At 38.6% G+C, this 25,734-nt stretch overlaps 1 long non-coding RNA gene across 1 annotated transcript in view; it reads left to right on the top strand.

Annotated features, from left to right (window-relative positions):
• LOC148162773 (uncharacterized) overlaps window positions 1-24,745 on the top strand; it is a 146,420-nt gene extending 121,675 nt beyond the window's left edge. The window contains exon 6 of the long non-coding RNA XR_015766459.1: window positions 24,409-24,745. This is a non-coding gene — a long non-coding RNA (uncharacterized LOC148162773). The remainder of the gene's footprint in view (window positions 1-24,408) is intronic.
• Window positions 24,746-25,734: the final 989 nt, after the last annotated feature.

Genomic DNA, 25,734 nt, shown 5'->3' with positions numbered 1-25,734 from the left:
TATTCACATGTACATTAAAGTCAGAGGCACATGACTCTAAATCACACAGCTGGTGCAGAGGAAGCTAGGGTTAAATCCCATGCAGTTGGACTCTGACAGGACTCTCAAACACCATATTAGGTTGTCTTAATAGTTATAGAAATGAATGAGAAGCATTTAATCATCATGAAAAAAATATTGCCACATACTTAATGTGCCTATGGATTATGTGAAACATGGATAGGATTTTACTTTTATGAATTATACTTTTTTTAATAAATAGAAATACTGATTTCTCATCAATCACTTTATATCTGATTATTTATCATGTTCCAATCTTATTTTTCTACTCTTTCCTCCATCTTTTCTTTTTATTCATTCTTTAAAAAATTTACTCATTTATTCCATAAGCATATGAAGAGTGACTTATATTTGTTAAGCATTTTTTTTTTTTAGGTGTGAGAATACAAAGACAAATTAGACCCAATTCCTGACCACAAGACATTTAGTGGCATCAGAACACAGATCATTACAAGTTTAAATGACTGTTGTAATGGAATTATTTACTAAGTGCAGTGGGAACATAGCAGAAAGGATGTCTTAGTTGAGATGCCCCCAAAACATACCCTAAGACAAAGATTCAAATGGCATGTAGTGTTTTTGGTAAGCAAAAACAATGCTGAAAGAGGAGTAATCAAGAATGACAGGAAAAGGAAAATGGACAATGAAGCCAGCTACCACTGAGGATGATTAGACTTTAAAACTTTGGGGACTAGTATAAAAACCATGCCCCAGAGTTATTTTTCATTCAAGGGGCAGGGAGTTGGAATATTTATACCCCAACTTTGATCTGTCATTGGTTGAAGCTGCCCCTGGGGACATTCATCCAGGTCAATGCAGGCTTGTTGCATAGGCAGATGATGTGTCCTTTGGCAGAGAAATGTGGTTGGAAAGCAGGCCTGAGTGCCCTGAGTGGTTAGGGATAAGGGATGTGGACTAGACATCCATAGCCTCTGCTTCGGCCAGTCTGAGGACTCAGGGAAAGTTTCACTGAGAAAGTGATTCTTGGATCTACTCTTGATGGCAGAAGATTTCCACTAGGCAGACATGGTGGAATCATGAATGTCTTTTCCAGGAAGAGAAAACAGCACATGCAGAGACAGAGAGGCAGGAGAGAAGATGGAATATTTGAGAAACTAAAGGTTGTCTAATGCTCCTCAACTCTAGGGGGTAGCACCAAGAGGGGCTCTGCATGTCACACCATGTTCAATTTTTCTCTTGTGGGAAATAGGAAGCCACTGAAGATTTTTGAGTAGAAGTGTGACATGGTTGAATTTATAGATTTAGAGACCATTTTGGCTAGGGTAGTGGGGATTGACTAAAGGAGGTGGGGATGAAGGCAGGAGGATTTTGAAATGGTCTCCAGCAAGATAAGATGAGGGTGGCGGTGCAGTTGGAGGAGAAAAGGGCAAGTTTGAGACAGTTGATATGGTAAAATGGTAGGACTTAGTGACTACTTTACTGAAGGAGATGGGAGAGGGGGGAGACACTGCTAGACTCTGATGTAGATGACTGTGGGCAAAAGAACATGGTTCTGGTGTCTGAAAGTGTCATTAAATGGTTTTGTATAGTCTCTCTGCCCACCAGGAATTCGAATTCAACATTCCCAGAGTTTGCAGCTGAGGTAACCCTTAAAAATAGGAGAAAAAGAGATGGAATGAAGAAGTACACATATTATTTCATCTCCTAGGAATCCAAATCTCTAACAGCTGATATTTTGAAAGCTGAGGTAACTTGGAGGCATCAGTTCAAATAAAATTTCCCCATCTTTCTGCTTGGAGTCATGATCCCTCATGTAAAGAAATACTGGTGGAGGCAGTGCTGCTAAAAATGATTTCCCTGAAAAATAATCTTAAAAAAGAAAGTCCTCTACCAGTCTCATAGTCTAAAGGGAGTTGAGTCACTGAGGATGACAAATTTGGACATACATTATTTATTCTTCCTCTTGGCTGTCAGAAAAAGTTGTGCTGAGATACTGATCCCTGCAGCTCTTGCCTGGGATTGTCAGGACAATGTATTCCTAGTCACCCCAGACCTGGAGGAATCTCATGGAACATACCCGGGGATCCTGATCATGATGTGAAAAATACTGGGATGCATTTTTGTAAGGTATTCTTAAGTCAACATTCATTCATTAACACATTTATTGAAGTCCTACTGTATTCCAAGTACATGGTATGGGGCTCCTTTTTATAGAGTTTAATAGCAAAGGAAAACCTTAAACTAACAATAGTCAACTAAAGACTTTGAGAATGAATAAGGAAACACTTATTACAGGCTAACATTTTGTTTTTTCATTTAAGTGGATTTCGTTCATCTTTTCATTTAAGGACAAATCATGGAGGGCAGAAACAAGATATTCAATGTTCGACTTTTTCTATATTTTCTCAAATAGTTTTTAAGCAAAACATTTATTCAAATGGCTAGTGAATGAAGAAATGAGAACCCCAGAATTACTCATTATTAATCCATCCATTGAATAAATACTAATGAGTTTTAACTCTGAGATATGTACTAGCATAGTTGTTGGGTACAGTGAATTAAAAAGCACATCTCTGGGGCACCAGGGTGGCTCAGTCAGTTAAGCAGCTGGCTCTTGATTTTGCCTCAGTTCATGATCTCAGGGTCCTGGGATCAAACCCCACATTGGGCTCCACACTCAGTGAGACATAATTTTGAAAGTGCTGTCAGGTGTGCGAATAGACACTGGTACAAAGTGTTTCTGTAGCACAGAGATGCTCAGAAGGATTTCAGCAAAGCAATGGGGAAGAAAAGGAGCTTTCTCTTGCCACTTCTTTTAAATCCCAGGTTTGACAGTTTGCTTCTTTGTATATACACTTGCAACGTTAGAACACAATTTATACTCTAAATGTTTCATGTGGCCAATATCGTGCAAAATGTATTGTAGTGGGTATACACCAGACACATACAGAATGGTTTCCTCTGCTATCCCTTCTTTGGGAACTGCCCCATGATCCCACCATCCAGAGTCACAAAAGTGGACATTTGGGAGTCCTGTCATAAAATAACTCTGTTTTATGACTAGGGAGAGTTACTTGATCCAAACTGTATTGGAGTTTCTTTCCTACAATTCTAGAAGTGAGACCCAGAGGATGAGATTCATTTTCTCTGTGAACTGGACCTTATGCCTAGTCCAGAGCTATTGGAAGTCTTACTTCTCATGTGGATTTAAGAACAAAGGAAACCAGTCTAGACACAGTGAGAAGAAATCTTATACACTTGAAGGAGAAACAAAAGAGAAAATTCCAATGGCTTTGTAGCCTTGGTCTAGACCCTTCCAGAAGTCTTGTAGCATTCATGCCTTTAAGCATAAGGGATTTTTTTTGGATCCTAATAATAAAGTTCCATTCTCTGCCTAAGCTAGTTAGAATGGGTTTCTGCAATTAAAAAAAAAAAATCCTAAATAATTCCAGTAGGAATCTATTGTTTACTTCCTCAGAATTCCTCTTTGACCCCTGTCTACCTGCCTTCTCCTTTTCTACCATCATCTAGAAACCACTTTGGGGGAACTTTTTTCTTTAAATGTTTTTAGCCATTGTGGAGGGTGAAGTGAGTGGGATTGACTTCCCCTCAGGCCCAGGGAGGGACCTTCTGCAAAGCCCGTACTCTTGCTTATAGTGATTGGTTTCAGAATAGGTCTGTGAGTTTCCACTTAAGTGGATGGCCTGAAAAGATGCTAAGTGAGAAATTCTGGGAGAAATACCCCCACTGTCATTTTACTAGAGATGTTCTCTCCTCTTCCAAACGATGTGGCAGGAGAATGTGAAGTCTACAGGTGCTGTAGATCTTCCTGTTGTGGAGGAAGCCAGACAGAGGACAAAGCTGACCCAAAGGAGGAGCTGAGAACACAGAGAAACAGATACATGGTGGCTTCATGGATCAGATCATGACTGAGGTCAACACTGAGTCTGTACATTTTATTTATTTATTTATTTATTTTGGTTTGAGTCATTTGAGTCAGACTTGCTTCTTCTAAACAAAAGCATCATAACCAACAGCAATGCATTCAGGTCCTGTTTTTTTTTTTTTTCTAACATCTTGGCCTGAAAAACCTCCTGATTTATAGACCCTGGGTTTATAAATGCAGTCACTTCTGTTGTTCTTTTGAAATGTTGATCTGATAATATTGCTCTTACTCACATATTACGAGATGACATTTGGACAGTCCACAGTACCAGATGGGGAACAGAATGTTAGAGATGAGACAGAATGAGATGTACTCTTTTGATCAGGGATATCTTAATACAATACTTAATAAGTATTATGTACTTAGAAATTGAGTAACCTCAGAAGCTTTAGTTTCCAGAACACCTTTTTTTGTGTGTGAATATTTTCAATTAATAATTTTAGGTTTTTAGGCTTAAGGATTGGAAAGCTTTCTGGCAAGGGATGTTGTAGATAAAATTTCACCTCCTGAAGTAGGATAGCCTGCTCTGTAAACTGTTAAATTATGTCTTTAACTTAGCCATTTGTCATAGAAAGGGGTGATAAATATTTTTGATAACTTTAAAAAAATATTTGAGAGAGAGAGAGGAGCAGAGGAGGAGGAGGAGGAGGAGGAGGCAGAGAATCTCCAGTAGACTTCTTGCTGAGCACAGAGCCTGACGCAGGGCTTGATCTCATGACCCTGAGATCATAACCTGAGCTGAAACCAAGAGTTGGATGCTCAACCAACTGAGCCACCCAGGCACCCCCATTTTTGATAATTTTAAACCAAACTGTCCCTCTAGAAGATGATTGGATATTCTGTGGTTGAGCTAGTCTTCCTATCCAGTGAAGTTGCCTCTGAGGATTCTTGAGAATAAATTATGTATTCTCTTGCCAGCACCAAGCTTTGGACCTCCATTCCATTGCTGGGGGTTCTCAAAATTCTCAAGTTTCCTGTAAATATAGACAAGTTAAAATTCTCTTCCCTTGCCTTCTTCTTCCTCCTTCATCTCTTTTTCATCTCTCTCTTCCTTTCTTTCTCATTTTAACAAACCCAGAGAATATTTTTACTGGAAATACCCTTCTGTCTTTAAACTTCCCACAACAAAACCAATCTTAAGACTACAGACCTATCCAATCAATCTTTATCCAATCAAATCTTTATTTATGCTTAATTTGAATCACCAAATAACTGTGGATAAAACTAAGCCTAAATGATCTGTTTACCAACTTCTCTATTTCAAGATTTGGAGATCTAGCCTTCTATAAAAAAGCTGTTTTTAGATTTCTGAGTACATGATCACAAATGTTAGCTAACTCCTCTTTCCTTGGAAGATGAGTAAATTTGGACAAAGATGTTTTGTGTATTCTTTTGACTATTCCTTTGTCACTGGATCCTTCTGGTATTCTGGAAACTCAAATACCTGACAAGACATGTTGTTAGTATCACTAGATAAAAGAGTAGATTTAAGGAACAGTTTCTTGTTCAGACACCATCAGTGTTTGAAAGAAATCACTTTCCTTTCTCATATAGGGACATTTAGAAGTCATACTCTAGACAGTAACTTTTTAGGGTGCTGTGATCTACGAGACTTGTGACTTAAATCTCAAGTTTAGAAAAGAATCTTAAGATGCAATGTTCTTGTGGTGCCTGGGTGGCTCAGTTGGTTAAGGGTCTGCCTTCTCCTCAAGTCATGATCTCAGGGTCCTGAGCCCTCCTCGGTCTCCCTGCTCAGTGGGGAGTCTGCTACTCCCTCTCCTTTTGCCTCTCCCCCTCCATCGCTCAGGCTCTCTCTCTGTGTGTCTCTCAAATAAAGAAATAAAATCTTAAAAATAAAAGATGTAATGTTCTTTCCTATAACACATGAAATGCTGAAGGCAGCTGTCGAAGATGTGAAAACAGGGCTACTAGACAGAGGGGTTTAGTGGCTTGTCTAAAGTCACACAGATGGTGTCTGACCCTAATGTCTAGGCCCTTAGCCACAAAAATAATAATTCTTAATTCACTGAGCACTTCGTTGAGCCAGGCAAGGCTTCACATGCAGTAACTTGACAGTAACTTCTCTTACTTTACTAATTTATTTACTTATTTCTGTATGTTTTGTGCCCATACAATGTGATATCTTCATAACTGTTAGTTTAAGTAGACCCCCTGATGGGTCTAGATGACAAGCTGGATTTTGATGGAAGGTAGGCCAAGGGTAAGTGCTGGAGAGAAGACCAGCTCTTGTGATGAAGTGGAGAATTTTTTTTTTTAGTTGTGGTAAGAACATTTAACATGAGGTCTACCCTTTTCACAACATTTTAAGTGTACAATACAGTATGGATAACTATAGGCACTCTGTTGTACAGAGGATCTCTAGAACTTATTCAAATGCATGACTGAAACTTCATACCCATTGAATAGCAACTTTCCATTTCCCCATTTCCCCAGCCACTGGCATCTAACATTCTACCCTCTGCTTTTATGAGTTTGACTATTTTAGGTATCTCATATAAGTGGAATCATGTAGTATTTGTCTTTGGAAGACTGGTTTATTTCACTTAGCACAGCATCCTCCAGCTTCATCCATGTTGTATATGGCAGGATTTCAAGAAGTAGAAATTTTTAATAAGAATAACGGGCATCCACTGATACTGGTGCTCATACTTCACAGGTTGTGGTAGAGGTTGGGTGCTTTCTCCTCTTCAGCTGTAACAAACCCCGGCTTTTAGCTGGGCACACCTGCAGAAGTGGTGTATGCAACTTCCAGAAAATGTCCTTAAAGACTAGGAGCATGCCCTTCTTTTCTGCTTCTGTCCTCTTGCATGGGATGGGGCCTGAAAGACTGGAGCTCCAGGAACCATCATGTATCATGAGGGAAGCTTGGGGATTAGGCAACAAGGTAGAAGTAGCCTGACTTTCTGATATCACAAAGGGTCACCTGTGTTCTAGAATGAATCTCTTTGGACACTTGCATGTGAGAGTGAAGGAAACTTACCTTGTTTAAACCATAGTTATTTTTGAAATGCTATTCATAAGCTGAAATAAATCCTAACTAATTCACATATATCATGTCATTTGATCCTGACAATACCTCTCTGAGATAGGTACTATTTTTATCTCCATTTGTAGGTGAAGAAATCAAGACCCAGAGAACCTTAGTAACTTTCTCATGGTCATCCAACTATTGGATGGTAAAGCTGGGATTCTAACACCCCCTCTTAGAAACAAGAATGTATTCATCAAATATTAGACTAACTGGACAAAAAATCCCCACTGGTCTTATGTCTCTAGTTAGGGTATCTTTCTAATAAGACTGCTTGAGAGGCCTGACCCTTTAGTGGCCCTAGACAGATAGTTCAGCAGATACCTAGTAGAGACTACATGATGTTTTGGTTAGGATGTTTTTGTCTTTGTTACTGAATATTTAATTTAAAACTGGTTTGAACAATTAAGAATTTTTTTTTTTTTTTAGCTTATATAGAAGGAGAATCAGACATAGAGCGGTCTTCAGGGTTAGTTGATTCAGCAGGCAAGTGATGTTAATAAGAACACAGGCTTTTCCCCCTCTCTGCTCTGTGGCCCACAGCATCAGTTTCATTCAGAAGTTTGTGCTTTCTGTGGTAACAAGAAGGCTGCTTGTAGCAATCAGGATTATCCATTTTCTTATTCCCGTCTAGCAGAAAGAGAGAAGGCATTTCCTCATTTTTCTTTTAAAATTGAGATAGAGCTTTCTTATAAGCTTCCTGCTAACATTCACCTGTCCAATAGCAACTGGTTCTAGGTATAGTCTGAAGGGAATTGTCAACATATAAGTGGTAATTGAGGCCATGGGAGTGGATGAGGTGCAGGGTTGCCTGCTGGCAAACATATCATGTGAGGTTTAGAAAAAGAAACTCCCTCTGGGCCAAATAATTAGAAATCTGCACGGTATCCCTTCCTCCCCAAAGGCCTGCACTGCTCCTGCCTTAGGACTTCAGCTATAACTAAATTCCCCTCCTCCTGGACCAGGTGGCTCTGTACAGGACACTCCCCTCATCATCAGATGTAGCAACAGAGATAAAATGGCCCAGGGAAATGGTAGCCTGAGCAAAGGAGAGGTCGTTGGTCAAAACTGCAAGGAAGACATTTTTTTTTTCTTTCATTGACTGGAGTCCAGAACTGTAGTGATGCCCCTGCTATATGACAGGTCCACAGCAGACTGGGTCCATCACCTCCATCATCCTAAATACTGCACCTCAGTTAACACAGGTCCAATACTGCATGCCACAACAAGTGGTCCACTTACATCCACCTGAAATCTCAGGTCTTTTTCATATGAACTATTTCTCAGATACATCCCTATCAGACAAAGAGGTTTGGAAGAAGAGCCCGTAAGTGAGAAATAGAGACCAAGATGGTGAGACTGCAGAGTGAGGAGAGTGGCCAAGAGAATCGGATGCTTCAATCTTGGAGTCTACTGATGGTGTGTGGCTTGTCCCTACCCTGTCAGTTTGTGTGTGATAATCTCCCTTCTCTCACATTGAGGGTATACTGATATATTTCACCTCATGGCCCAGTGGCCGGCATCTCAAAGGTATTCACCAAACATAACTTTGCTCTGTGGAGGGGGATTGTCTATCCCCTATCGCCTGGTGCTGTGTCTCTGAAACAGTGAAATGCATGGAATGCTGTTGCTTTTCCCATACACTGCCGCCAGTATCCTGTCTGCCTCCACTGGGCTTCAGTGTTCCTCACCAGCCCCCGCGAATTCTTTCTTGTCTTCCTTTTTTGGCAAAAGGGGGATGGTATGGGCTAGAGGAGGTTGCAGTCTCCACCTGTGCCTATAAAGGGAGCTCACTGATGGGAGTCCTGGGGGGAATAGTCCCCTGGTAGCCCCAACCAATGGTCCTCTGGTTTTGTGCCTAAAGGCAGGCACTGGGGAGAGAATTAAAATCTCTCTCATTCCTCTCAGGCAGGCAGTTTTGTTCTTTCTCAGGTTGTAAACCATGTGTCATCAAAAGATTGTGATTCCTAAATTAGCTTCATGGGGTATGCTGGGGCAGCTGAATTTCCTCTTAGAATCTGGCAATGGATTGCCTGTCAATCATAGGTCTTGGTGTCATGCGTTTTTCCTCTTACTGTCTTCACGGGCACCTTAGGGGACATTGTGAGACATTACTTCTGAGAATGCTAGCCGAAGGTCATTTAAAACTGGTCTTCACCACAGTATTTAGATAACTGCATCTGTAAAGCCACTTAAAATAATTTTTCTGTTTAGAAATGAAAAGAAGTCTCATTACTGGTTCGACTAGGTGCCTATTTAAATGACTAATGCCACCTCAGCTTAATTACTGATCTCCCTATTTGAAGTTAATATGTAATTTTTAAACCAACACTTTCTCTTCAACACTAAAAACATTGCTGCCTGGTTTCCATATAAATTAAAAAGTATCTCAGTTGGCTTGCCTGTATCCATACCTCTTTACCAAACTTCCCTGATACCAACACTTACTGGGCCAGAATTTCCTCTTAACAGGTAAATATGGCCTCGCATCATCAACTCATATCTTAAATATGTAAGAATTTATTTTCCCCTCAACAAAATTCCTCAAAGACTAGAATTGTAATATATATAAATATAACACATATATATGTATTACACACATATAAATGTATATGACATATAATACGTGTATATATGTATATAACATACATATATTTAATACATGTTATTTATAAAATATATATATTTGCTTTTACTCCTTCCAAAATATTGATTGCATCTTCTTTCACATTTCTGTACCTACTGGTATCACTCTAGTAATGCCCTAGTATTACAATTGTAATCCTTCTTTCTTGTAATTCCTCCTCGTCTCAATTTATACTGCATGAAGTAGCTAGATCAGACTTTTGGGGAACAGTTCTCATCTTGCTACCTCTTGTGCGAAAATGGTTTTAAAAAATTCCCTATATTTCTTTAACAATACAGTATAAACTCTTTAGCAATGGGTACCCCAGGTCCTATGGCCTCCTAACTCTTATTTGATATTTCTCTAGCATTTTGAATTGTGTGACCTGACCTTATTTTTTCAAAACTTTCTTCTCCCTTAGCTTCTAGAACAGCTTTTTCTCTTGACTCTACCAGTACCTCTGTTAACTGCTCCTCAGTTTCTTTTGCTGGACCTCAATGTGTCTCTCAAATCTTGATACACTCTAACAGATGCTTGACCTCTTCTGTTATCTCTCCACACTACAGGCTCTTCCTGGGGAAGCTAACTTATTCTCCAGCACTAACTTGCATGTACACAGTGAGGACTCCAGAGTCTTAGTCTTCAGCCCTGACTTATCCACCTTGTTCCAAACATGTGTTTTCAAATGTCTGGTGAAAAAATCCTATGCTTATGTCCTCCATTAAAATGACTCTTTCAATGGCTTAGGGTAGTTTCATTATTAAATTTTGGGGGAAAATCCATTCTTCTTGTATGTAAATAACCTAAAAATCAAATTTCCATAATGGATGAAGAAAAAAGAAGAACAGTAGCAAGTAGTCTTTCCTTTTGATTTTGGTACTTATTTGCCATATAACCTTAAAAATGTCACTTAAATTCATGGGTCCTCAGTTTGATGTCTTTAAAATATGGACTAATCTAGTTGAGGCAGCTGGTGTGGTGGGAAATGGCCTGGGACTGAAGTCTTATCTTGGTTCTGTTCCAAATGAACAAAGTGACATTGGTGAGTCATTTTCCCTCTCTAGTTCTTTCTTTCTTATGAAATAAGAAGATTGGATTAGTTATTAAAAGACCTATTCTATGTACCAGTATCCTTTTGTAAGGTACATATGATTGTGAAAACACCTTGCAAACTGTTAGGTTATTATACAGTTCTAAGGTATCATTAAGAGTACAAACAAGGGGTGCCTGGGTGGCTCAGTCATTAAGCGTCTGCCTTTGGCTCAGGTCATGATCTCAGGATCATGGTGGGAAGCCTGCTTCTCCCTCTCCCTCTCCCACTCCCTCTCCCTCCCCCACTCCCCTTGCTTGTGTTCCCTCTCTCGCTGTGTCTCTCTCTGTCAAATAAATAAATAAAATCTTAAAAAAAAAAAAAAGTAAAAGCAATCGGGGCTCCTGGGTAGCGCAGCTGGTTAAGCGACCGACTCTTGGTTTCACTCAGCTCTGACCTCAGGGTCGTGAGACTGAGCCCCCTGTTGGGCTCCATGCTCAGCGTGGAGTCTTGCGTTCTCTCTCCCTCTCCTTCTGCCCCACCCCCAGCTCTCTCTCAAATAAATAAGTCTTAAAAAAAAAAAGAGTATAAACAATCAAGTTGGCACTGAAGATGAAGGGCTAAATCATCAAGAACTGATAAGCTTCTGGGTTCTGTTAGGATCTACAATGATGGAATCATTTGAGTTCATGAGCAATTTTTAAGTTAGAATCACTGAATTACTATTGACCATCAGTATAATGGTCAACCAATATTTATTGTTTATAATAACTTAGTATTGGCAGTATAATTAATAGTATACTCCTAATACTGCATATTGTAGTATATACTATACCTACTAAGAATATAGAAACCATTTTTTATTGTTTCTCTTACTTCTAGCAGGTTGGCTCTTAATAGGTGTCAGTAAGCTTTTTTGTTTTAAGTAAATGAGATTCTATAATACAAATTGAGCACAACAAGAAGGAACATTTGAAATAGGAAAGTGTAAAAAATTTAGTAAGAGATAAAGGGAACTATATCCTGTAGAAACCTTACAATACAGTAAAGAGATCAGTTACTATATGACACAGAATTCTCAAAAGTTTTAAAGGGGAAAAGAGATTCTAACCCTTCTGGATTTATGTGACTTCCCTATTCATATTTTCTGTTCCATTTAGGCACCATTTGAATGGTCAACAAAAGTTTTGTCTTTTTTTCTAGGTAATGGTTGTAGAAGAGATTTGACTAATCACCCTTCCTCCCCCCAACTTCTAGTCTGACCCGGGATGAATAGTGGTACACACATGTACACATGCTCAACCTACTTGGAAATGAAATCCGTCCTTTTGGAAGTTTAACCACTCTAGGAAACTTATTTGACACTACGTCTGTCATGATTTTATGCAATTTGACACTTACGTTGTCTATAATGCTAATTTTATAACAACAAAGCAAGACAATTTTAAAACATCCTTATAAAATAAATATGTTTTATGTGCATGATGTTTACAATATACCTAAAATCTGTTTTTCATCTTATCAAAGTTTTTTATTTACTTCAGATGTTTGTTTTGGTTTTAACTCAAATCACACATCTTTTCTATTTAATCATAGGAATGAAATTATCTGCCTATCTGCCTTAAAAAAATACACTCTTTTCTTTTAATTTCCTTATCAATCTGGGCTATGCAGAAGGTGTTCCCTCTGAGACTTGAGTCTATGAATTCCTCAATAATTCCTACCTCACTGATGAAGAGTTCCAGGCAGGTTATTCATTAATTGTTGTCGTCAGTAACCTCACTCACAGTATTAGCTGTCAGATTCACTGCCAAGCTTCCTTTGTTATTGGCCTTAGTAAGACAAACCTTGGTTTATCTTTCATGACAGCTCATAGGCTGTCTTGGATGCCCTGCCCAGCGAGGAGGCATGGAATGCCACCTGTCTTTACACATTGTCGTTCCTGATGCCGTGAACCATTTCCCAACTCTTACTTAGTCATTTCCTTTTAACTCCTGGGTGATGTTCGTTGCATTTCTTGGGCTTGGTTGGGTAGCTAGGTAACACTGAGATATACAAATGGTTTCTTTACATCATTATTTGCTTTCAAGCAGAGTTTGCCGTTGAGGAGGGCTACATGAGTTGAAGATTTATGAAACTGCTTTCAAGATCATTATCTTTTTGTGTTTCCAGACTCTAGCTAACAAAAGTTATTACCATCAGTCATTGGCAGATCGCTGGGACTTATCTAAACAAATTTTGTTTAGGGTGATACTCCCCAGACTCTTGTCCTAGGATGTGCTCACCTTGACCCTTGGGGTCAGAGTAGGGAAGCAGAGGAGGGGAATGGTATTGTTATGACTAGACCTGGAAACCCTGTGCCATCGTTAGCATATTTATGAGGTAGCGGCATGCATGACATCTGTGCCAGATGGTCTGTGAAATGGAGAAAGTATGCATACATTTTATTGTCCAAGTTTGGGTGAGTAGTAGTGGGTGGCTAAGAAGAAATTAGCAATGAAGGGCACTTGGGTGGTTCAGTCAGTTAAGTGTCTGATTCTTGATTTTGGCCCAGGTCATGATCTCAGGGTCATGAAATTGAGCCCTGCATCGGGCTCCATGTTGATTGCAGAGCCTGCTTGAGATTCTCCCTCCCTGTGCCCCTCCCCCCACTAGCATGCTCTTGCTAAAAATCAATCAATCAATAAATAAAATCTTTAAAAAAAAAAAGAGGAGATTAGGAATGAAAGTCCAAGGAATGACTAATATTTGTCTTAAATGACCTAAGAATGTTTTTTAAACTAAATTGGAAATATACAACTCTGTGGTCTTTTGGTAAAGTCTAACATATACCATTTCTCTTTGGGATAGATTTGCTTATTTACTCACTTAACAACACTTATCAGGCATCTTTCATATGTCTCAACCTTTGTTAAACACTGAGAATAACAGGGAATGTAAAACATAGATTATTTCCTCTGAGGAATTCATAGTCTAATGAAAGGATAGATATACATTTAAATGTAATGTGATAGTGGTTGAACAGTCCTTCTTTAGTCTTGTTGTGTGGTCTTTGCCTTCTACTTCATCTGCCATCAGTGTGACAAAGACTTTCATTCCTTTCAGGGTATGAGGCATGCATATAAGTATTCTGGGCCAGTGAAGAGGTAATTTCCAATTAAGAAGGGGCTATCCTGGGGAGTGGAAGAGCCACACCCAAAGTGATGGGAAGAATGGCTAACCACTTCTCAGCTAGGGTGAGAGATGTTGTTCTCTGGAGTTTTGAGGAAGATCTGAAGACTTGGGTCACCTTGTAAGCAACAGCCTTGCATGGCAATGGGACAGCTCCCTAGTCCTCTCCATGTAATTGTCCTAACCCTGGGTGGGGTTGGAGAGCATGCACGGAAGTTAGAAAGCCAATGCATGCTCTAAAGAAGGGAATTGGGCCAATTGTGTCATCTTGGAATGTTAATTCTGTGCTACTTCCTTTGGGTCTCCTTTTAGAATTTTTCTTTAAAGTGGTGGTTCTATGCTATGGAACCTCTATGGCTGTCTGATGTTTATCAGATAAATAAATGCATAAATAAAACATATAGTATTGCAAAAGAAACCAATTATGTTGAAATATCATAATCAAATATTAAAAAAAAAACAGTGATAGGGGAAACTTCCACTTCCTAGAAGATGGACTACATCTTCTTTTCCTTATTCCTCCCACTAAATATAACTAAAAGCCGTGGACATTATATATGAGACAAACAAAAAAAGACTCTGAAAGGTGGAGAGCAATAGAAAGACCAGCTAGAGACTTTAGAGACCAAGGAATGATATGGTTGTGATTTCCCTAGATTGTCTTTTTGCCTTATATATTCTAGACCTAAAGCTAAAAAGCTGGCAAATCAGACATGTCAAGGCATGCAGACATAAAGTCCCGACAGAAGCTTTCTTTCTTTACAGCCAAAGGACCAGGAAAAGGAAAGTCTAGCAAGACAGAAAACTTTAAACAATAAGCACTCCACTCCAACCAAATACCATAGAAAAAAATCTGTGGTTCCACCCACACCTCTGCCGGCAAAGGCTGAATGGGGAGTGTAGTTGAGTTCTAGTGGAGAGTTGTGACTCCTACCCCTGCTCAGCAGTAATGATAAGCTTCTCTTCCCCTCAAGTATCAACAGAGGCCAAGTGGGAAATTTGGACCCCTAGTCCACTTGAAATAATACGGCAGCATTTCCCTTCTTCTGCTGGAGCAGTGTCAGATGAAATCAGCTAAAATAGAAAGTTTCAATAGAACCCAGAGTCTCATAACAAAATATTCAGAATGTCCAGATTTTTGTTCAAAATCAATTGTCATACCTAGAAACAGGTTAATCTTAGCTCGAATGAAAAAAAAAAAAAGACAATCGGTAGATGCCAACAAAGAGATGACAGAGATGTTAAAATTATCTGGCAAAGATATTAAAGCAACCTCTTAAAAAACACTTCAGTAAGCAATTATGAACATACTTAAAACATAAGAAAAGTAGAAAGTTTCAGCAAAGAGATAGAAGATATCAAGAAGAACCAAATGGAAAAATTAGAGATGAAAAATACAGGAACCTAAATAAAAAACATTCAATGGATGGGCCCAACAGCAGAATGCGTGAGACAGAGGAAACAATCAGTGACCTTGAAGATAAAATAGAAATTCTCCAGTTTGAAAAAGTAGAGAAAAATGGAGGAAAAAAAAATGGACAGTGCTTCAGGTGCCTGTGGGGTTATAACAATAAAAAAAAAAATGGAAAATTTGTGTCATTAGGAGAAAGGATGAGAGTTAAGCTGAGAAAGCAATAGCTGAAAACTTCCCAATTCAGCAAGAGCACTTAAACCTACATAATCAGAAAGTGAGTGGATCACAAAAAGGATAAACCCATAGAAACCCACATCAAAATGTATCATACACAAACTTCTAAAACTAAAAACAAAAGCAAAATCTTGTAAGGAGTAAGAGAGAATGACCTTACTCATAGGGAGAAAGCAATTTGAATGACAGGAGATTTATCAGAAATCATGGAGGCTGAAGAAAGTGGCATGTCATTTTTAAGAGCTGGAAGAAAAGAATTGTCAACCCCAAATTCTATATCCAGTGCAAGTGTCCTTTAGGAATGAAGGAGAAATCAAGACATTCCCTGATGAATGAAAACTAAGACCATTTGTAACTATTAGAACTACTTACAGTTCTTATCTCATGAAAGCAAGGGGAAGACAGGCATACCAATAACCAACTCAAAATATTAAGTAGCAAAAGAGAGTTTAATATTAAAAATCAGGTGTTGGGCATTCTATTTCAGCTTTCATAGTAAAATAAATAATCCAATTAGAAAATGAACAAAATGACATGAAAAAAAGACATGAGCAGACATTTCACCAGAGAGGATATACAGATGGCAACTCATGAAAAGATATTCAACATCATTAGCTTTTAAAGAAATGCAAAGTAAAACTACAATGAAATATCACTAAAGTAATACATTGTTTTTACACAAAATGCTTGTGAGGATGGGAAAAAACTGGATCACTCATATATATATTGCCTGTGAAAATGTAAAATGGCAAAGCCACTCCAAAAACAGTATGGCAATTTTCTTACGTAACTAAACATGCAACTACTGTATGACCCAGCATTTGCACTCTTGAGCAGTTATTCCAGACAAATGGAGACTTATACTGACACAGCAACTGATAAATGAATGTTTATAGCAGTTTTACTTATAATTGTCAAAAGTGGAGGCAATCCAGATGTATTTCAATGGCTAAATGGTTAAAAAGATGGTGTTAGACTCACACTATCGAATACTATTCAGCAATAAAAGGAAAAGCCACTGATACATGCAGCGTCTTGGAAGAATCTCCATAGTATTATGCTGAGTGGAAAATCTAGTCCCCAAAGGTTACACACTGTAGGATTACATTTATATGGACATTCTAGAAATAACAAAATTATGATGGCAGGCCAGGGTGCCTTAGTGGAGAGTGAAGGGAATAATGTAAGAAACTATCAAAGAAAGCTGGAAAAGTAATTGAACCAGAATGAGAAGAGCCTGCTAATAGACGTGAAGCTGATTGTATCAAAGATATGGGGTTGCTGAACAGGCTTTCCTAGATGGAAAAATGAAGGCGGAGATGGGATTTGATTTGAGGAAGGGAAGGGGAGTTAAATATGGATACCTCTGTGTGCCAGCACAGTGGTAAGTGCAACGCATGTAATGCTTCTTAGATTTCTTAAAACTGTTTCTAATGGTGATATAATTTACAAGTAAGAAGACAGTCTGAGAGAGCTTCAGTATTGTCCCAGAGACTGAACAACTAATTAAAATGGCGGAATCAAGATGACAACTAAAGTCTGATCTGTCTTTCAGCTCCATGTACTTTCCACCCCTTTCCTCAGGTAGGATGAACTGGAGCGAGGCCAGTCTGAAGGTGGGAGAACTTTCAGGAGAAATTTGTAGTCAGGAAGCGAGCTGCGGGGTGGTGAGAGGCTGCCCAAAGGCAGACTGTCTTCATTCAATTGTTTGTTTTTTTAAGAAAAATGGTGTTATCCTGGAATTACTTAAATGCTATTGTTGTTGGGTTTCTTTGTGGAAATTTAAGGAGTAGGAGCTCTGAGGCAAATCTCTGAGGTTTAGTGACTCAGTAATGTGAGTGGGTGAGGTTTCTAACTTTCACAAAAAGGTATATAGTGGCAGGTTTTTAGCCCAGGGGATGGAGTGGGTGGTGATAATGTCAGCAACATGATAGGGCACTAGGGAGAGAAGCAGGATGCTACCTGAGGAAATAAACCATTAACAAATAATCAGAAGGACAGTAGCTTGGAGCATCAAAATAACATTAGCAAAAAAATTTGGATAACCGTGGTATCCTTAGTGATTTGAGAAATACCTCAAGGGATTTTTGTTTTTTAGAACTTAAAAGATACTGAATGTAATACATTGGTTAAAAAATTATCCTTTTTATGGGTAAAAATTATTTTGGAATTAATAAAAATTATGGCTTAGCTAAAACAAGTTCTAAGGCTCTTATTTAAAGAGGACTTGTTGTTGCAAAGCAGAACTGGGCTTTGGTTTAACCGGTCAGTCAACACAAGTTCAGGGAGCATCTAACAACACTACACAGCTCAAATATGCCTTCTCAGACCACCCCATCTCTTCCTTATCTGACTGATTAGCTTATTTCTTTCATAGGCATTTGTCATAATCTAGAATTATCTTGTTTATTCACTTGTTCGTTATCCATTGACTCCAGTGGAATGTCAGTTCCATAGGGGCCGGAAACCTCTCTCTTTTATTCAGCCTGGTATACCCAGTGCTTTGCACACAGTAGGTACTCAGCAAGGTTTTGTTGAATGAAGGGTTGGAGGCAAAGATTGATAAGCTGGCATGCCTGGGGAATGTGATTAGGATATAGGTAGGATAAATGAAGTAGGGCACCTGTTTAGGGGCACCTGGTTGGTTCAATCAGTAGAACATGTAACTCTTGATCTTGGGGTTCTAAGTTTGAGCCCCATGTTGGGTGTAGAGATTACTTAAAAATAAAATCTTAAAATAAAAAAGAATCTCTTTGTTCAGTCCCACCTAGAATATTTACATGTTTTCCTTTTAATCTTTGCAGAATGCATTTTGAGCGAGGAAGTGTTTATTTTTGTAGCAGTTTGTACAAATTCAAAAGAAATGCATGTTGTTGTCTAAGTAGTTGGAACACAAAAATCATATGTTAACATAAAGCCTATATTAAATCATATCAACAATAACTGAAGACTCATGAAATCAAAGATACAGGATTGAGAACTGCCTTCCCCCAAACTTGAAAGCTTTGAATTTTCCTGTTAATGATAATAACATGATTTCTATTTTTGCATTTAAAGCTTACAAATTTCCTTCACACTGATTCTATCCTTTGACCCTCACCAAAACTTGAGGCTAAGTGATGAGCTGAATGAGAAAACTGTGGCTCATAGAAGGGACATTTCCACACACAAAATTTTAGGAAGTGGAGCTGCAAATCAGATTTCTAAAGCTATTCCTTGTATTAGACTTATTTGCTCCTTTAATACTTTCCAGCCATGTTTGAAATGATAAAGACAACAATTCATGTTGTCAGGATAAAAATCATGTGTGTTCTGGTGCAGTGACCCATTTTGTGACATCCTCAAGTGCTTACTGAGTCATAGACTGCCCCTTCAGTGACTTGGGAACAATATACCAATACAAGTTCCTCTCAGAATTGTGTAATAGACACTGCTGATTGACCACACAATTTCAGCTCCTCCTTTCTAACAAAACCCTAAATTTTTTCAGCTACCCATCCTTCCCCAGGCATGATCCCTCTCCTAGACTAAAGACTAGTATTGAATCCTGGTGATTCTATACCCTTTACCCATGATCATTCAGAAACACAGCATTAAGTCAATTTGTGTATGATTTCTTCTCTGGACTGCAACAAGTTGATCTAATTAGACTTAAGAAATAAACTTTTTTCCCTATAGTTGGAGAAGCAATCCTTTGGTGTCCATCGCTGCCCTTGCTAATGGCAACCATTTTGTGACCATGATGGAAGCCACTGTGTTGACAAAACTGAAGTATAGAGGAGGATTGAGAGAAAGGGAGTGCCGAACAACAGCAGGAGGTCTGAGCGCACCAGGACTCGTATCTACCCTAGCTTTGAATTTCTGTATTTTTCATGCCAGTTTGGGGTTTTCTACTACTTGCAGACAAAATCATCCAAGTGCTAGATGGAAGTAAGGGAAATATGCAGGGGCAATCCACCGAAGCAGAAGTTCCCCTGATGGCAGAGATCATAGATCTTGTCCATTGCTCTGTTGGGCACCTGGATGAATATTGTTGAACGCATGAAAGCAACATTCTAATTCTAATTCTAATAATTCTGGGGGCACCTGGGTGGCTCTGTCTGTTGAGCATCTGACTCTTGATTTTGGTTCATGATCTCAGGGTCGTGGGGTCAAGCCCCAAATTAGGCTTGGAGCTCAGCACAGAGTGGGCTTGAGATTCTCTCACCCTCTGCCCCTCCCCCACCACTCATGCTCTCCAAAAAAAATAAAATAAAATAAAATAAAATAAAATAAAATAAATAATTATAAAAGAAGAAGATAGCAGGAGGGGAAGAATGAAGGGGAGTAAGTCAGACAGCGGGGAGACAAACCATGAGAGAGGATGGACTCTGAAAAACAAACTGAGGGTTCTAGAGGGGAGCAGGGTAGGGGGATGGGTTAGCCTGGTGATGGGTATTAAAGAGGGCACATTCTGCATGGAGCACTGGGTGTTATGCACAAACAATGAATCATGGAACACTACATCAAAAACTAATGATGTAATATATGGTGATTAACATAGCAATAAAAAATTAAAAAAAATTATAATGAGCAAAGGAGTCAGTTCTTTTGAGAAACTGGTTCACTCAAGACAGGATTTTCGTTTAACTGAGTTAGTGGCCTTCCAGTCAACAATATTTACTGATCTCCATCATGTCTAGAAAATGATGCAAAGTAGTGTTAATAGGTAACTCTTAAATAATATTATTATTAAGCATCGTTTGCTAGCACCGCCATAAACATTTTGCACATATCAATCCATTTATTTCAAAAAAAATTAAAAGAACAAAAAACCTGTAAGGGAGTCTATTACTCCTCTGTTTTCTAGATGAGAGACTGTGAAGTTAGTGCCTGGCTGGCTCAGTCGGAAGAGCATGTGACTCTTAATCTCAGGGTTCTGAGTTCAAGCCCCATGTTGGGGGTAGTGATTACTTAAATAAATAAAACTTGACAGAAAAATGTTCCATAATATGTCCATGTTTGGTCACACAGCAAGTAAGAGAGGTGGGAATCTAGCTTTATTACCTTCATATGGGAAATAGAAGACACTTTTCCTAATTAAAGGCAACATGGTGGTAAAGAATTTTGAGAACCAGTGGCTATGAAATGTATTTTGGGCATTGGAAAAAAAATAAGACAAAGTATAAATTTATTTTGGTTTATGATCTATCACCTCAGACTCAGCCTTTACTGCTATGCTCTCCAATAAGGTAGCCACTGACCACACGTGGCTACTGAACACTTGAAATGTGACTAGTGTGCATTTTAATATGCTGTAAGTGTAAACACACAGCAGACTTAAGAAGACTTAATTTGAAGACTTAATAAGAAAAAATATATAACCTATCTAATAATTTGTTATATGGATCACATGTTGCAATGACAGTACTATTCTGAGTATACTGGGTTATATAAAAATATACTGTTAAAATTAACTTCATTTGTTTCTTTTTGCATCTTTTAATGTGGCTATAAAATTAAAAATTATATATGTGGCATATTTTTTTGCTGGATAGCACTACTTTTCTGATTTTATCTTCAGTGTTGTTTCTGGGTTCTTTCTACATTCTCTGGATTTAAAAAAAATGACTCAAAGTTCAGAGATACTTCATCAATATTCACATTTTCTATAGTAGATGGATTATTGACTTTTTTTTCCTAAAAATTGTTGTATGAAAACCAAAACTGTTTTTGAAATTATTGTTACTAGCCGTCCTACAATGTTAATCATCTACTTGCACTTTTGTGGAATGTCACAGGGTTTGCGAAGTTCTGGAATCTGAAAACAGAAGTAGAAGAACTAAGAACGGGGTAGAACTTTAAGTCCCGACATTGAGGTTACCATGCTCAATGGCCACTTCTGTAAAATCACTTTGTATGAGAATGCACTGGTTTGTGCCAAATGGAGATTTAATGTCATAAACTTCCCTGTGGGAGGGCAAAGGTCAACCTAGCACCACCTGCTTGTGAAAGCAAAGCTTTATATCTGGTTTTTCTCAGACTCTACCACAGGTCATGTAAACTGCATATTTTCTTAGTTTTTTCAGTATTGCAGTTTCAAAATGCACTTACTGTAGAAAATTTGTGGTTGCATTCCAAAGCTAAAGACTGACAGAATCATTTGGGATGGAAGTGGGATGGGTCTCTGAGACTGGAAGTTGCAAATGCATTAAAAAAAAAAAAAAAAAGACAAAACAACAACCAAGGAAACCAAGTTCCTTCAGCAAATAGTTTCTTCTCACTTTCCTATTTGGCTCTTTTCTCTTTTTCATTATTTTGACTTTGATATGACGTCTGTACATGTCTAAGAAATACACCAGCTAAGTAAACACACAAGCCTCACTCCTAAGGGAAGTTTCCATATAGGTCAGTGTACTTTTTAAACCATATAAATATCAGATTAACTTGGGATTCCAGAAAATCTAATGTTAGGATCTTATCCAAGATCCACATAGTTTAGTTTTTTTCCCCCTCTAAATTTGCAAGGTAAAAATGTAGAGCTAAAATAAAAAGCTTTGCAGACTCCTGAAAAAATTTTTTTTATATTGCTGCTTGTATTTTTTTTTTTCACTGCGTGCATTTTTATGGAAGAGTTTGTGAACCAATCAATCAATGAGCTAATCAGTCAATCAATGATCATGGGTACTGAGTATCTTTCATGTTTGGAACCTTACTAATTACTCTGAAAATTAAGTAAAATAAGCCAAAATGGTACTGTTATTGACCATTTAGTTGGAAGATACTGACACACCCTTGGCAACCTTTCATAGAGGTGAGACTTGATCTGAGCCTTGAGAAATGGGTCAAACTTAAGGGAAGGGAGAGCAGTTCTAAGCACGGGGGACAATTTGATCTAATAATGGGAGAAAAATGGTATATCTCAGGAAAAATAAGAAAATCCAGCATTGGTTGCTCCTGGTCAGTGGTGAGGAAATAAGCCTGGCTAGGCAGAAAAAACAAATAGTGGAGAATTTTTATCATTAGGTATTGGAGTTTACCTTGATGTGGGAGGTACCAGAAAGTTCATATATTTTCTGGTCATAAGAGTGATGTGCGGAGATTAATGTTCAAATGGCAGTCTAGTGAATGAGTTAGAAGCAGGATGCAGAACCTGAGGTCTGTTCAGGTGTGGTTGAAGGGATGACGACCACGATGTGTAGGCTGGGCTATAGTAGGAGAAGGGAAAGATGCCTGGGATATCCCGAAGGAAGATCTCATAGAACCTGATGACTAGGCTGGTTGATCACCTCACTGGAATCTGTTTTTAAGAAAAATAAAGTGTAGCTTTTAGTTTTGAGCTTGAGCTTCCAGCTTTTCTGTTCCTGTCCTTCTCAGTAGATGACCATTTCTTTTGCTCTTTTACATCTTCCTTGTCCAGAGAAACCCCGCATAAATGTTTGCCAAAAAAACCGAATCAACAAAATAGCTTTCAAATATACATTCTCACAAAAAGTATCTGCTTTTCACAAATGTCATAGTACAATACAAGATCTAAATTTGCTTTCCCCTAATTTAAACTGTTTCTCCACCCTGAATTCTCTCTCTTTCATCCTTATTAAATCTACTCATTCTTTAAATCTCATCAAAAATGCCACTTCATTTTGTTCCTGACTGATCATAGCTAAGGGTATTTGCATTTTTCTTTTGGTAATTAATCACCAGTCATAGCCCACCTTATGTTTTAACTTTTGTACATTATTTCATGAGATATATATTTTTTAAGGAGGTTCCCCACCCAGGACAGAGCCCAACATGGGGCTTGAACTCATGACCCTGAGATTGAGACCTGGGCTGAGATCAAGAGTCAGACACTGAACAGACTGAGCCATCCAGATGCCCCTTATTTTGTGAGATATTTAATGGGTGCCTCTTGGAGGACAAGCTGTATGTCTTACATGTCTTTATATTTATTCCCTCTATGGCATAGACCACTGTTCTGCATAGTGCAGGTGATGTATAATCTGCTATTGTCACATTGAATTATTTATTGGGTAGCATTGTCCTGGTTTGGCACATGGCATTTCTTGTCTGGGCTATTAGTGCAGTCTCCTAGCTCATCTCCCTGCCTCCAATTCATCCTTCAAATTGCTGCCCAAGTTATTTTTATAAATTTTAGTTGAGATTGGTACCTATTGCCTCAGAATAAAATCCCAACCTTTAATATTCAAAACCTTCTATCACCTGGTCCTGGGCTACACTTCTACACCCATCCTGGGTCCTATCCTCTGCAGAGTGTGTTCTGGTCATGCTGGACCATGGGCCCAAAATGACTAATATCTGAACTTTGTTGAATCTTGTCACCTTAATCTAGAATGCACCTCTTACCCTGCAAGTGATTCCTTTTTTTTTTTTTTTTTTTTTACCAGTCAGGTCACAGGAGACACTCTTTTGGGCTGTTATTGTCACTTCAAGCAACTCCAAGTTATTCCTTAGCTAGAATGCCAAAAATAAACCTCATCTCCTTGCTATTGACAACAACATGAAAACTTGTTTTCCAAAGTTGTCAAAAGGCATCTAAGCCAGTATACAGAAATCTCCGTGAAGGTCAAAGCTCACTGTTTAATAGTGGCCAAGTTCTCTGTAAGTCAAACTAACGCTTTTTTAAATCTGCGATTGTCTAACACAGGAAAACAAAGTTAGAAACAGGCTAGGGCCTGGCACAGGGTGGGGCTTTCCTAAAGTCCAAATGCACAATGCACCCCCATCCGTAAGAGAATCACTGCTGGCACTGATCAAACATTGTGGCAAAACAGACAAACACGCAAACAAACCTTCTACCAAAGACCCATTTCCTATGAAATTTTGAGTGAGTGCTTTAAGTCATGCCCCTGAAACTCATCTTTTGCCTCCCTATGCTCACATGACAGATAATACACAATTCTATTTTTTTTTCCAGTGGGACTGCTTGAAATTGCTGTATTTTGAAATGCTCCTGAGCTTAAAATATATGAAAAAATGAAATACTATCAAAATGAATAGGCTGTGGATCCTAAATGCATGAACTCTGAGAAACTGGAAGATTAAGTAATATTTATTTGTGGAGGTATGTGCCTTCTAATTTTAAATCTATTTCTGTTTGTTCCACACTAGAGAACATTGGAAAATACCACCTGAATAAAGCTTTTGCTTTTAGCAGCCCTGAAAAACTCAAAACTCTTGTTTTTTGTTACTATAATCTGGCTTCTCCTTTGATTAAAGGCCAAAAGTTATAGAGAACATGCTGAATAAGAGGTATTGATTTTTTGCCAAAGGTAAAACTCTACAGATATTTTCAGACATTTGAGCCAATGGGCCTTTTAAAACCTTGTAATTATTTCCTTGTGCATTGGTAGATACTTCTTGTTTCATCAAAACTTATAAGACTTTTTAATACTCCATCATTTATTTAGCAATGATTTATGCAGCTTCCACTGGTGTCAGGCAAAGTGTTGGGATTCAGCAATGAGCAGCAAAAAACAGCCCTCAAATTGTGCTATCCACAATCTGGAGAAGAAGTCATAGAATTATCAAATAATCCTACAAATTAGTGAGAATTCTATTAGCACTCTAAATTAGAGAACCTGGTGCTATGAGAATGTCTAAAAAGGGATCTGACCTAGGTAAGGAGGTCAGGGAAAGCTCCCCAAGGAAGTGACGATTGCACTGATTACTGATTTGTGAATGATGAGTAAGAGCTAAAATTGCATTCCACGTAGAAGGACTATTACGTGCAAAGGCTCTGTGGACCAGTGGGCATATGACCTGCAGTGGGAACGGGAGTAGGTCAGTGTGGCCAGCAGAGCTGGGGAAACATGGCGAACACGGGGTTGGAGTGGAAGGAGAGGTCAAACCATGCAGGTGTTAGGCCATATTTGGGATAATGCCTTTATCCTAATTGTTTGGAAAACCTGTCAAGGGTTTATAAGCGACAAGAGACAATTGCGATCAGGCTTATGTTTTGAAAGGATTACCAGAGTTAAAAAGCAGGGGACACATGGGGGAAGGGGTAAGAATGAGGGGAGCCTCAACATGCATCAGATGTTGTCATCTTTGTTCAGGGTGGCCACGGAAAGTAGGCTAGAAACATATTTGAGCTAAAATAAATAGGACTTGGTAATGAATCGAATATATGGCATGACTCCTGAGTTTCTCTGTTGGCCAAAACCTTTCCAAATTAAGGCATAGGCAAACCCGGCATATTTATTCTCTTAAGAAATGTCTCTGTCAATAACCCTTCAGAATT

This window comes from Eumetopias jubatus, unplaced genomic scaffold, assembly GCF_037043125.1.
Source record: "Eumetopias jubatus isolate StellerSeaLion01/CBP00866 unplaced genomic scaffold, mEumJub1_p1.0 scaffold_12, whole genome shotgun sequence".
Classification (NCBI taxonomy): Eukaryota; Metazoa; Chordata; class Mammalia; order Carnivora; family Otariidae; genus Eumetopias; species Eumetopias jubatus.
Note: the sequence above shows the minus strand (reverse complement) of the source record. Positions and strands in the feature narration are given on the sequence as shown.